The sequence below is a fragment of the Chlorocebus sabaeus genome, chromosome 28 (genome assembly GCF_047675955.1).
Source record: "Chlorocebus sabaeus isolate Y175 chromosome 28, mChlSab1.0.hap1, whole genome shotgun sequence".
NCBI classification, from domain to species: Eukaryota; Metazoa; Chordata; class Mammalia; order Primates; family Cercopithecidae; genus Chlorocebus; species Chlorocebus sabaeus.
Window position 1 is genome coordinate 11,356,470 of NC_132931.1, and position 14,304 is coordinate 11,370,773.

Consider the following 14,304-nt stretch of genomic DNA (forward strand, 5'->3'; position numbering starts at 1 on the left):
CTCAAAAAAAAAAAAGAAAAAAGAAAAAACATGATTGGGAAATCAAGACTGGCAGACTAGAAAAAGAATGTGGCAGGTTTAGTTTATTTTAAACTAAAAATAGTTTAAAAACTATTTTTAAAGTAGTTACAATAAGAAATGCATTGCTATTTTCATTATAAGCCTAAAAGGTTTACTGGTCACTGGGGATGTTTTCAAATTTTAGGTCACTCTGTTTTTAACAATCCTGTTTCGTTATCCTGTTACATAACCATCCATAAACTATACATAACAAAGTTTACCATTCTAGCCATTTGGAAGTGTATGGTTCAGTAGCATTCAATACACTCACATTGTTGTACAGCCATCACCACCGTCCATCCTCAGAACCCTCTATTATCCCTAACTCAAACTGTACCCACTTAACAACTCCCCATTCCTCCTTCCCCAGCCCTTGACAACCACCATTCTGCTTTCTGTCTCTATGACTTTGCCTCCTCTAAGTCTCTTATATAAGTGGAATCCTACACTATTTTTTGTCTTTTTGTGACTGGCTTATTTCCCAGAGCCTAATGATCTCAGGGCTCACCTGCCTTGTAGCATGTATCAGAATCTCCTTCCTTTTTAAGGTGGTATAATATTCTATCCTACACATTTTGTTTATCCATTCATTTGTTGATGGACATTTCAGTGTTTTTTCACCTTTTGGTTCTAGCGTATACACTGCTAGCAGCACGGGTGTACAGTTCACCCAGGATACTTTGGAAGGTTAAAAGCATTTAATTTCTCCAAAAGGCCGGGTGCGGTGGCTCACACCTGTAATCCCAACACTTTGGGAATCTGAGACGGATGGAAATTCTGAGGTCAGGAGTTCAAGACCAGCCTGTCCAACATGGTGAAACGCCATCTCTACTAAAAATACAAAATTTAGCTGGGAGTGATAGCGTGCCTGTAATCCCAGCTACCTGGGAGGCTAGGGCAGGAGAATCACTTGAACCCGGGAGGCGGAGGTTGCAGTAACCCAAGATCGTGACATTGCACTCCAGCCTGGGCAACAAGAGCAGAACTCCATCTCAAAAAAAAAAAAGTGCCAAGCCCGGTGGCTCACGCCTGTAATCCCAGCACTTTGGGAGGCCAAGGCAGGTGAAGCACAAAGTCAGGAGTTCGAGACCAGCCTGGCCAACATAGTGAAACCCCGACTCTACCAAAAATACAAAAAATTAGGCATGGTGGCGAGCACCTGTAATCCCAGCTACTCAGGAAGCTGAGGCAGGAGAATCGCTTCAACCCAGGAGGCAGAAGTTGCAGTGAGCCAAGATCGCACCATTGCACTCCAGCCCCAGCAACAGTGCAAGACTCTGTCTAAAAAAAAAAAAAAAAATCTCTGCAAAACAGTATATTTATTTAGATTACCTTGATTATGGACACTATATCCAGTTGAAAAGTGGAGTACAGACATCATTTTTTTTTTTTTTTTTTTTTGAGACACGCTGTTACTCTGTCATCCTGGCTGGAGTGCAGTGGCATGACCACAGCTCACAGCAGCCTCAACCTCCTGGGATCCACTGATCTTGCCACCTCAGTCTCCGAGTAGTTGGGACTAGAGATACATGCACCAGTAATGGTCCATCCCACTAATTAGTGCAGTCTAATTTTTGTATTTTTTGTAGAGATGGGGTTTTGCCATGTTGCCCCGGCTAATGTCAAACTCCTAACCTTGAGTGGTCCGCCCATCTCAGCCTCCCAAAGTGGTGGGATTACAGGCATGAGTCATTGTGCCCAGCCCATACACAACTTCTAAAAAATTTTTCTTAACATGAAATTGGTAAACATGTTCTAAAGATTTAATGTACAGAATCACTATATATGGTGAGTTTATGGTTTATTGTAGAAGTAAGTTTGTTTTAATCATCTTAAGAGTTTTTGTTTTGTTTTTTTGAGACAGTCTCACTGCAACCTCTACCCTCCAGGTTCAAGCAATTCTCCTCCCTCAGCCTCGCCTTCCGAGCAGCTGGGATTACAGGCACCTACCACTGCGCCCAGCTAATTTTTGTATTTTTAATAGAGACAAGGTTTCACCATCTTGGCCAGGCTGGTCTTAAACTCCTGACCTTGTGATCCACCCGCCTCAGCCTCCCAAAGTGCTGGGATTACAGGCATGAGCCACCGTGCCTGGCCATGGAGTTATTTTTCATTCATAATTGCTATGTTTGTAATGTTTTAACATAGCCAACAAGAAAATACACTAAGTAGATCAAATGGTAGATATAGCTCTTTACAGCTGAGAGTGGGAGAAAAAGTTGAGGCACCTAAGGGAGAAGAATAAAAATGCTAGGGTGTCTTCACTTTCACAGTGAGGAGGGCTGACATGTAGCTGTGTGCAGTCTATTGGAGAGAGTGGCTTTTCTAGTAGACCACGACAATTCCCTGGCAATTTAGTTTGAACCACATTCACCTGTTGGATTACCAAGAGTACTATTAATGTCAACTGAACTAAATCATCTTTCCATGACTGCTGCCTAACAAGAATCCGTCTTGCAAAATTGACCACCTCAAAAAGAAATTATTTTCATTTCACCTTTAATGATTATCCAAGACCCCAGTGTAACAATTAACCCAGCAGATTTTGTTCACATGAATGGCCAGAGTACAACCCTTTAAATCTTTGAATTGAGAAAAAGGCTTCAGATTTTAAGTTTTGAGAGTTTTTTTTCTGCTTGATCTAGTCTACCATTGAAGCTTTTGAGTGTACTTTGTATTTCATCCAGTGATTTCTTCAGTTCCACATTTGCCACGTGCTCTGGTAAACTCTGTAACTGGTTGGTAAATACCTCAAGCATATCCAGAATTGCTACTGACATTTCCCTACTTTCTTTTTCAGAAGCCTCTTGAATCCCCCTAATCTTGGTTAAAATCAGTTTCCACAATTCTCTATATGACATTTCTTGAATTTCTTTTGTATGGGGATCTGTTGCTGGAGAATTACTGGGTTCCTCTGGAGGCGTCCCACTTCCTTGCTTTTTCACGTTTCCCGTGTCCTTCTGTTGAAATCTGCGCATCCTGTGTAAATTGCTTCTTCCAAGTTTGTGAACTCACTTTGTAGGGGAGGACTTCTTCCTGAAAATGTAGATAGGGTGTTGGTTAGGTGGGGCACTTTGGCTTTGATTTGGGGTAGTATTGTAGGCTCTGTATGATTTCTTGGGTGGTTTAGGGTGTGGTTATTAGTGGAGGGTGTGGTTGCTGGTGACTAGGAGGCTAAGGTGGGCCAGTCTTTGAGCCCCAGTGGTGGGCTGAGCTTGCCTCTTCTTAAACCCAGGAGCGGCGTAGGCTGGCTGTGGCGTTAATGGGTTCAGGGGAGCAATTTGGGGTCCTCTAGGTGCCCTGCTCGAATCCTGGTAGTGGCAGCCCCAGCTAAGCTCGTAGTTGATCCCAGGCCCCAGACCAGCGGGTGATGTGGGTGAGGGCAGTTGGGGGGCAACCCACCAGAACCTAGGCCGTCTCTGCTGGTGTTGGAGGTGGTTGCCATGGGTTGGGCGGGCAGGTGACTCCCCTGGCCGGCAGGTGGCCTGTGGTGGTATCCCACAGGCTGGACCCCAGACCCCACACCCCGAGGAGGAGTGGTCAGGCCCCACCGGTGGCGGAAGGGGCAGAACAGCCACCAATCCTCAGGCCCCTGGCCCGTGTGCTCAAGATCCTCAGGGGACGGAGCCGCCAGCGGACTGTTCTCAGGCCCCCGGGGTTTGGGCTTTGTCTGTGACAGACAGGGAAGGACTGGTTTCCGCCAGGCTGCGGGCGGAAAGCTCAGGTGAGGCAGGGCGGGCGCGCAGTTGGCTCGCGTCTGGGTCCCACGGGCAGCAGCGGGTTATTTATCCTTTGGGACTCCTGAGAGCGCCCGGCCTCCCTCTCCCTCCCAGGCCCTCAGCTGGCTGCGGCGGTTACCGCAGGTAAGGCAGGAGCTGCCCTCGGGGCTGGACTCCGGGTGGCGGAGGCTGCAGCTGCAGCTGCTCAGGGCAGGAAAGCCCATGGGCTCCACGTGGGCCCCTGCAACGCCGCTGGGGAATCTATCCGCCGCTGCCCCCTATTCTGGAGGCCTGCGAGGGTCAGGTGGCTGTGGAAGTCCGTGTGGGGACTACGGGACCCCGTGGTCTCTCACTTACCCTTTCCCCGCGCGCGGGAGCTACAGGCCGTCCCCGCCTATCCGATTTCTCTGAAAAGGCTGCCTGGGTGCCTCTGCTCCGCTCCTCGAGCTCCCCGTGGCTTCTCGACTGAATCCCGCGTTCTCTCAGCGGATCTGCTGCAAGTGTGAAAAGCTACCGGCTCCTTCGGGTCCCTTCGGAGGAGAGGCGCGTGCAGGCTACATCTACCCGGCCATCTTGAGCCTATGGTCCTGGGCGGGAACGGGTCCCAAGTGCGCGAGTTAAGCAAGGGCGTTCCCTGGAGGGTCCGGGTCGGCCCCGCCCCCTCATTCCTGGGAAGGCCCCGCCCTCCCGTTCCAGACTGGACCAAAAGCTCCGTGTGCACACGGGTGTGTTAGCTAATAGAAATGGGAGCAGACTGTTTACACTTTTCCAGAAAAGTATTCATTTTTCACTTTTTTTTTTTTTTTTAAGAAGGAGTGCAGAGGCGCGATCTCGGCTCACTGCAACGCGGGTCCAAGGTCAAGCAATTCTCCTGCCTCAGCCTCCCGAATAGCTGGGATTATAGGCAAGCGTCACCACGTCCAGCTAATTTTTGTATTTTTAGTAGAGACGGGGTTTCACCATGTTGGCCAGGCTGGTCTTGAACTCCTGACCTCGTGATCTGCCAGCCTCAGCCTCCCAAAGTGCTGGGATTATAGGCGTGAGCCACCGCGCCCAGCCATTTTTCACTTTTTATACTGGGGATTTGTGTCAGTACTCGCAGAGCCACCTTATTCTCTTTCTTTTTCTTTTTTTTTTTTGAGAGGGAGTCTGGCTCTTGTTAGCCAGGCTGGAGTGCAATGGTGCGATCTCGGCTCACCACAACCTCCGCCTCCCGGGTTCAAGCGATTCTCCTGCCTCAGCCTCCTGAGTAGCTGGGATTACAGGCGCGTGCCACCACACCCTGCTAATTTTGTATTTTTAGTAGATACGGGGTTTCACCATGTTGGCCAGGCTAGTCTCGAACTCTTGACCTCAGGTGATCCGCTCACCTTGGCCTCCAAAAGTGCTGGGATTACAGACGTGAGCCACCTTGCCCAGCCTGCCTTATTCTTTTTTACAGCTAAATAATATCAACATAATCATCTATATTGGAATGTCACATATTGTTAGATATTTGAAAAATCATTTATGTTGAAATATGCATTTTTATAGATGGCCTTTTGAACAGTACTGAAAAACATGATTTGGGGGTATAAATATGTTTAAATGTGAAATTTCAGAGAGATTATTTCTTTTTTTTTTTTTTTGAGATGGAGTTTCGCTTTTGTTGCCCAGGCTGGAGTGCAATGGCACAATCTTGGCTCACTGCAACCTCCACCTCCCAGGTTCAAGTGATTCTCCTGCCTCAGCTTCCCAAGTAGCTGGGATTACAGGCGCACACCACCACGCCCGGCTAATTTTCTATTTTTGGTAGAGACGGGGTTTCACCTGTTGGTCAAGCTGGTCTTGAACTCCCGACCTCAGGTGATCCGCCCGCCTCGGCCTCCCAAAGTGCTGGGATTATAGGCGTGAGCCACCGCACCCGGCCCAGAGAGATGATTTCAACAATCATTCCTTTCAAAGGTAAAATTGGGCTGAGCACAATGGCTCACACCTGTAATCCCAGCACTTTGGGAGGCCAAGGTGGGCAGATCACCTGAGGTTGGGAGTTCGAGACCAGCTTGACCAACATGGTGAAACCTCATCTCTACTAAAAACACAAAATTAGCCGGGCGTGGTGGTGCATGCCTGTAATCCCAGCTACTTGGGAGGCTGAGGCAGGAGAATCGCTGGAACCCTGGATGTGGAGGTTGCGGTAAGCCAATATGGCAAATTGCACTCCAGCCCTGGCAACAAGAGTGAGACTCCATCTCAAAAAAAAAGGAAATGTTTTGTTTTATATTATAAACCTAAAAATTTTAATCACTCAGGATTTTTTCAAATTTAACAATCTTTTGACAAACTATCCATAACATAAAATTTGCCAATCTAACCTTTTTTTTTTTTTTTTTTTTTTTTGAGAAGGAGTCTCGCTCTGTTGCCAATCGAGTTCAGTGGAGTGATCTCCGCTCCCTGCAACCTCCAACTCCTGGGTTCAAGCCATTCTCCTGCCTCAGCCTCCCGAGTAGCTGAGACTACAGGCGCATGACCACCATGCCCAGCTAATTTTTGTATTTTTAGTAGAGATGGGGTTTCACCATGTTGGCCAGGATGATCTCAATGTCTTGACCTTGTGATCCGCTCGCCTCAGCCTCCTAAAGTGCTGGGATTATAGGCATGAGCCACCACGCCCAACCTGCCTCTTTAGCCTAGGCTGGAGTGGAATAGTGCCATCTGGGCTCACTTCAACCTCCACCTCCTTGGCTCAAGCCATCCTCCCACCTCAGCCTCCCAAGTAGCTGAGACTACAGGATTGCACCACCACGACCAGCTAGATTTTTACTGTAGAGACGGGGTTTCACGATGTTCCCCAGACTGGTCTCAAACTTGCGAGCTGAATCCATCCACCCACCTCTGCCTTCCAAAGTACTCGGACTACAGGCGCTAGCCACCAGAACCAGCCCATTCTAACCATTTGGAAGTATACGGTTCAGTAGCAGTAAATACACTCACATGGTTATGCAACCATCACCACCATCCATCTCAGAACTTTCTACGATCCCTAACTGAAACTCTGTAACCATTGAACAACTCCCCTTTTCTCCTTCCCCCAGCCCCTGGCCACCACCATTCTATTCTACTTTTTGTCTCTGATTTTGCCTCCTCTAAGTCCCTTATACAAGGGGAATCATACAGTGTTTGCTTTTTTGTTACTGGTTTATTTGCAGGTAACCTAATATCTCAAGATTCATCTGTGTTGCATGTGCCAGAATTTCCTTCCTTTTTAAGGTGGAATACATCCGAGCACGGTGGCTCACGCCTGTAATCGCAGCACTTTGGGAGGCCAAGGCAAATGGATCACCTGAGGTCAGGAGTTCAAAACCAGCCTGGCCAACATGGCAAAACCCTGTCTCTACTAAAACTACAAAATTAGGGCCGTGCGTGGTGGCTCACGCCTGTAATCCCACCATTTGGGAGGCCAAGGCAGGCGGATCATGAGGTCAGGAGTTCGAGACCAGCCTGACCAACATGGTGAAACCCGGTCTCTACTCAAAATACAAAAAGTATATAGCCGGGCGTGGTGGTGCGCACCTGTAATCCCAGCTACTCAGGAGGCTGAGGCAGGAGAATTGCTTGAACCCAGGAGGTGGAGGTTGCAGTAAGCCGAAATCGCACCACTGCACTCCAGGCTGAGCAACAGAGCAAGACTCTGTCTCCAAAAAACAAAAAAACAAACAAAATTAGCCAGGTGTGGTGGCACATGCCTGTAATCCCAGCTACTCTGGGGAGGCTGAGGCAGGAGAATCGCTTGAACCCAGGAGGCGGAGGTTGCGGTGAGCCGAGATCACGCTATTGCACTCCACCCTGGGCAACAAGAATGAAACCCCGTCTCTAAATAAATAAATAAATAAATAAGCAAGCTGGGCATGATGGAGCACACCTGTAATCCCAGCTACTCGGGAGGCACAAGAATCAATGAACCTGGGAGGTAGAGGTTGCAGTGAGCCAACATCTCACCACTGCACTCCAGCCTGGGTGACAGAGAGAGACTCTGTGTGGAAAAAAAAAACTTCCTTCCTTAAGAAGATAGAATAATATTCCATCATATGGCCAGACCACATTTTGCTTATCCATTCATCTGTTGGCTATTTGGGTGTTTCCAACTTTTGGCTTAGTGAGTGTACTGCTAGCAACATGGGTATACAGCTCACCCAGGACATTTTAGAAGATTGTTAGCATTTATCTCCAAATGTTTATATTTATTTAGATGACCTTGATATGGACAACATATTCAGCTGGAAGGTAGAATACATACACAGTTTCTAAATTTTTTTTTTTTTTTTAAGACAAAGTCTTATTGCCCAGGCTGGAATGCAGTGAGTTGATCTCAGCTCACTGCAACCTTCGCCTCCCAGGTTCAAGCGATTCTCCTGCCTCAGTCTCCCAAGTAGCTGAGATTACAGGTGTGAGCCACCACACCTGGCTCATTTTTGTATTTTCAGTAGAGCCAGGTTTTCAACATGTTGGCCAGGCTGGTCTCGAACTCCCGACATGAAGTCATCGGTCCACCTCAGCCTCCCAAAGTCCTGGGATTACAGGTGGCAGCCACCGTGCCCGGCCTAAAAAATTTCATAACATCAAATTGGTAAAAATGTTCAAAACTTAATGCTCAGAATAACCAGACGTGGTGAGTTTATGGTTTATTGTACAAGCGTTTTTTCTGTTTGTTTTTTGAGACAGAGCCTCACTGTGTCACCCAGCCTGGAGTGCAGTGGCACGGTATCCGCTCACTGCAACCTCCACCTCCTGGGTTCAAGCGATTCTCCTGCCTCAGTCTCCCGAGTAGCTGGGATTACTGGCGCCCACCACCACGCCAGGCTTTTTTTTTAAATATATATACTTAGTAGAGAAGGGGTTTCACCATTTGGGCCAGGCTGGTCTTGAACTCCTGACCTTGTGATCCACCCAGCCTTGGCCTCCCAAAGTGCTGGGATTACAGGCGTGAGCCACTGCGCCCGGCCAAAGGTATTTGTTTTAATCATCTTAGGAGTTTTCTGTCATTCAGGGTCACTACAGCCCCAACCTCCCAGGCTCAAGCAATCTTCCCACCTGTGTCTGAATAGCTAGGACTAGAGGCTGACGCCCACCATACTTGCCTAATTTTTATCCTATTTTTGATAGAGTCGCTCACTTTGTTGCTGTGGCTGGTCTTGAACTCCTGGCCTTAAGCAACCCTCCTGCCTCAGCCTCGCAAAGTGTTGGGATTATAGGCATCAGCCACTGTGCCTGCAGTTTTGTTTTGTTTTTTGTTTGTCTGTTTTTGAGACAGTCTTCTCTCTCACCCAGGCTAGAGCACAATGGCGTGATCTCGGCTCACTGACATCTCCGCCTCCTGTGTTCAAGCAATTCTCCTGCCTCAGCCCCCTGAATAGCTGACTACAGGCATGTGCCACCACACACAGCTAATTTTTATATTTTTAGTAGAGATGGGGTTTCACCATGTTGACCAGGCTGGTCTCGAACTCCTGACCTTGTGATCTGCCCACCTCGGCCTCCCAAAGTGCTGGGATTACAGGCATGAGCCACCGCACCCGCCCTACAATTTTTACATCTGTAATTTTTCAACATAGCAAATGGGAAAATACACTAAGTAGATCAAATGGTAGATATAGCTCTTTTCAGCTGTGAGTGGGAGAAAAAGTTAAGGCACCTAAGGGAGATGAATAAAAATGCTAGGGTGTCTCACTTTCACAGTGAGGAGGGCTGAGCAGTCTGTTGGAGAGAGTGGCTTTTCTTTTTTTTTTTTTTTGTGAGACAGAGTCTCGCTCTCTCACCTAGGCTGGAGTGCAATGGCGCAATCTCAGCTGACTGCAACCTCTGCCGGCTGGGTTCAAATGGTTCTCCTGCCTCAGCCTCTCGAGTAGCTGGGACTATAGCCATGCACCACCACACCCGGCTACTAATTTTTTTTTGTATTATTAGTAGAGACGGGGTTTCAGTATGTTGGCCAGGCTGGTCTTGAACTCCTGACCTCAGGTGATCCACCCTCCTCGGCCTCCCAAAGTGCTGGGATTACAGGTATGAGCCACCGCGCCTGGTAGAGTCTTTTCTAAACCATGACAATTCCCTGGTAATTTAGCTTCAATTACAGTCACCTGTTAGGATTACCGTGCGCACTGTTAACGTCAACTGAATCAAATCCTCTTTCCATGACCGCTGCCTAACAAGAATCCATCTCAGCTGGCCTGGTGGCTCACGCCTGTAATCACAGCCCTTTGGGAGGCCAAGGCAGGTGGATCACCTGAGGTCAGGAGTTTGAGACCAGCCTGGCTAACACGGTGAAACCCTATCTCTACTAAAAATACAAAAATAAGGCAGGTATGGTGGTACACGCCTATAGTCCCAGCTACTCCGGAGGCTGAGGCAGGAGAAACTCTTGAACCTGGGAGACGGAGGTTGCAGTGAGCCGAAATTGTGCCACTGCACTCCAGCCTGGGCGACAGAGCAAGACTCAATCTCATTTAAAAAAAAAAAAAAAAAAAAGATCTCGCAAAATGGATCATCTCGAAAAGAAATTATTCTCATTTTACTTTAATGATTATCCAAGACCCCAGTATAAGAATTAACCCAGAAGATTTTGTTCACATTAATGGTCAGAGTATAACCCTTTAAATCTTTAAGAAACATGCCTCAGATTTCAAGTTTTGAGAGTTTTTCTTCTACTTGGTCTAGTCTATCATTGAAGCTTTTGAGTTTGCTTTGTATTTCATCCAGTGATTTCTTCAGTTTCAGAAGTATCCTTAGGTTGCTTTTAGGAATATCACTGAAGTTGGTAATTTCTTCCTGTAGAACGGTAACTACTTCCATCTTTTTTCTCTGTTCTTTTCCAAATGATGCTTGCATTATGCCCATCAACTGTATAATCTCTATGTTCAATTCTCTCTCCAAAATATCTTGTGTTTCTTTTGGATGGGGATCTGCTGCTGCAGAATTACTGGGTTCCTTTGGAGGCGGCCCATTTCCTTGCTTTTTCATGTTTTCTGTGTCCTTCCGTTGAGATCTGCGCATCCTGTGAAAGTGGCTTCTTCCAAGTTTGTGAAGTCGCTTTGTAGGGGAGGACTTCTTCCTGAAAATGTAGATAGGGTGTTGGTTAGGTGGGGCACTTTGGCTTTGACTTGGGGGTAGTACTTTAGGCTCTGTATGATTTCTTGGGTGGCTTAGGGTGTAGTTATTAGTGGAGGCTGTGGTTGCTGGGGATTAGGAGGCTAGGTGGGCCAGTCTTTGGGCCCCAGTGGTGTCCTGATCTTACCTATTCTTTAGCCCCAGTGTATGCTGGCTCTGTTATTAGCGGGTTGTGGGGAGTGATTCATGTGCCTCTAGGTGTCCTGCTCTAATGCTGGTAGTGGCAGCCACCGGCTGGGGGTGTGGCTAATCCCAGGCGCAGGGGCAGTGGATATGATGTGGGCAGTGTAGCTGCAGTTGGCGGCGGGGGTGGGGAGGGGGGACGGACGGCAACCCTCCGGGACCCAGGCGGTCCCTGCTGGTGTTGGAGGTGGCTGCCGAGGTTGGGAGGGCAGGCGAGTCCCCTGGCCTGCGGTGGTATCCGCAGGCTGGGCCCCTGACCTCAAAAACCGTCGAGGACGGGGAGGAGTGTTCAGCCGCCAACGGTAGCGGAAGAGGCCGAATAGTAACCAATCCCCAGGCCCCTGGCCCCACTGCTCAAGGCCTCAGGAGGCGAAACCGCCAGCGGACTGTACTGAGGGCCCCAGGGTTCCGTGGCTAGCTAGGGCGGACAGGGAAGGACTGATCCCCAGGAAAGCTCAGGCGGGGCAGAGAAGGGAAGCGGTTGGGTCCCGCGGCGGCGGTGGGGTTGTTTGTCCTTTCGGACGTATGAAAGCGTCCGGCCTCCCCGCTCCCTCCCTGGCGGGGGCGCAGCTGCAGCTGCTCAGGGCAGGGAAGCACGTGGGCTCCTACAAGTCCGCTGGGGAATCTCTCGGCCGCTGCCCCCTATTCTGGAGGCCCGCGAGGGTCGGGGACTGTGGAAGTCCGTAGGGGGACTGCGGAGCCTAGGGGTCTCTCACTGACCCTTTCCCCGCTTGCAGGAGCTACAGGCCGTCCCCGCCGATCCGATTTCTCAGCGCAGGCTGCCTAGGTGCCTTTGCTGCGCTCCTCTGGCTCCCTGTGGCTTCTCGGCTGAATCCCGCGTTCTCTCAGCCGATCTGCCGCAAGTGCGGAAACCTACCGTCTCCTTCGGTTCCCGTCGGAGGAGAGGCGCGTGCCGGGTGCATCTACCAGGCCATCTTGAGTCTGTGGGAACGGGTCCCAATGGCGCCAGTTACTCAAGGGCGTTCCCTGGAGGGTCCGGGTCAGCCCCACCCCCTTCACTCCCGGGAAGGCCCCGCCCTCCCCTTCCAGACTGGTCCGCAAGCTCCGTGTGCACACAGGTGTGTTAGCTAATAGAAATAGGACTATTCGGCCGGGCCTTGAACCCGGGAGGCGGACGTTGTAGTGAGCCGAGATCGTGCCACTGCACTCCTACCTGGGCGACAAGAGCGAGACTGCATCTCAAAAAAAAAAAAAAAAAAATCATTTACGTTGATGTATGCGTTTTTATGGATGCTTTATTATTATTATTATTATCATTATTTTGAGATGGAATGTAACTCTGTCTTCCAGTCTGGAGTGCAGTGGCTAGATCTCGGCTCCTGCAAAGCAAAAACTCCCTCTCCAAAAAAAAGAAAGATGAATTAACATGCTAGGGTGTGGTTGGCACAGTGTGGTTCACCCCTGCAATTCCAGAACTTTCGGAGGCTGAGGCAGGGAGATCACTTTGAGTTCAGGAGTTCAAGACCAGACTAGGCAACATGGTGAAACCCCGTTTCTACAAAAAGGTACAAAAATTAGCCAGGAGGCTGGGCACAGTGGCTCAGCCCCTGTAATCCCAGCACTCTGGGAGGCCCAGGCGGGCAGATCACCTGAGGCCAGAAGTTCAAGACCAGCCTGACCAACATTGGGAAACCCCATGTCTACTAAAAATACAAAAATTAGCCGGGCGTGGTGGCGGGTGCCTGTAATCCCAGCTAATCGGGAGGCTGAGGCACGAACCTGGGAGTCAGAGGTTGCAGTGAGCCGTGATCGCACCATTGCACTCCAGCCTGGGCAACAAGAGCAAAACTCCGACCAAAAAAAAAAAAAAAAAAAATTAGCCAGGGGTCATGGCTCATGCCTGTAGTCCCAGCTACTTGGGAGACTGAGACTGGATAATGGCATGAGCTCGGAAAATGGAGGCTGCAGTGAGATTGCACTACTGCACTCCAGCCTGGGATACAGAAAGCCCATGTCTGTAAATAAATAAATGCTCCAGTGTTTGTCAGGTTTATAGTGAGGAGGGCTGACATGTAGCTGTGTGGGCAATCTGTTAGAGACAGGAGTGGCTTTTCTTGACCATGACAATGTCCTTCAGCTACATTCACCTGTTACAATTATTGTGCCTACTGAATTCGGTACTGATCAGATTCAGTAACTGAATCAGATCATCTTTACACAACTGCTGCATGATAACTCATCTTGCAAAATCGACTATCTCTAAAGGAAATTATTTTTATTTTGCTCTAACGATTACCCAAGACCCCAGAATAACAATTAACCCAGCAGGTTTCATTCACATTAATGGCCAGTGTACAACCCATTTTCTTTAAAGTGAGAAAAATGCTTCAGATTTTGTGTCCTGAGAGTTTTTCTTCTATTTGTTCTAGTCTATCATTGAAGCTTTTGACTGTACTTTGTATTTCATCCAATGATGTCTTCAGTTCCAGAAATACTCTTCTGTTGAATTTTAAAACCTCTTTCTGGCAGGTAATCATCTCATACGTCTCCCCAACTCTTTTCCTCATTTCTTTGTGTTCTCGTTCAAAAGACTCTTCCATGTTGATGACCTTCTTTACAATCAGTCGGGTCACTTCTCTGCTCAATTCTCTGTTTGAGCTTTCCTGAATTTCTTTTGGATGGGGATCTGTTGCTGGAGAATTACTGGGTTCTTCTGTAGGCATCACATTTCCTTGCTTTTTCATGCTTCCCGGGTCCTTCCGTTGAGATCTGGGCATCTTGTGGAATAGTCACTTCTTCCAAGTTGTGAATTCACTTTGTAGGGGAGGACTTCTTCCTAAAGATGTAGATATGATGTGGTTAAGTAGGGGACCTTGGCTTTGGTTTGGGGTAGAAGTGTAGGCTCTGTACATTACTTGAGTGACTTAGTGTGTGGTTATTAGTGGAGGCTGTGCTTGCCTGTTCTTGAGCCCCAGAGCAGTGTATGCTGGCCCTGACGTTAGTGGGTTCAGGGGAGCGATTCGTAGGCCTTTTCCTGGGCCTCTAGGTGCCCTGCTGGAATGCTGGTAGTGACAGTCCCTGGCTGGGCGTGTGGCTGATCTCAGGCCCTGGGGCAGCAGGAGTGATGGGCGGGAGGGGCAAACGAGTCCCCTGGCCTGCGTGGTGGTATCGGCAGGCTGTGTCCCAGACCTCAGACCCCGGGGAGGAGTGTTCAGCCGCCAGCGGTGACGGACAAAGC

The 14,304-nt window shown here is 48.9% G+C and overlaps 2 long non-coding RNA genes across 2 annotated transcripts; both read right to left on the reverse strand.

Annotated features, from left to right (window-relative positions):
- Positions 1–2,542: 2,542 nt before the first annotated feature.
- On the reverse strand, positions 2,543–4,394 carry LOC119621370 (uncharacterized). The gene is made up of 2 exons (XR_005237914.2): positions 4,137–4,394; positions 2,543–3,096 (listed from the first exon to the last, which is right to left on the reverse strand). It is a non-coding gene; the product is annotated as an uncharacterized lncRNA (long non-coding RNA).
- Positions 4,395–10,302: 5,908 nt separating this feature from the next.
- Positions 10,303–12,104, reverse strand: LOC119621371 (uncharacterized). Its single transcript, XR_005237915.2, has 2 exons — positions 11,983–12,104; positions 10,303–10,866 (listed from the first exon to the last, which is right to left on the reverse strand). It is a non-coding gene; the product is annotated as an uncharacterized lncRNA (long non-coding RNA).
- Positions 12,105–14,304: the final 2,200 nt, after the last annotated feature.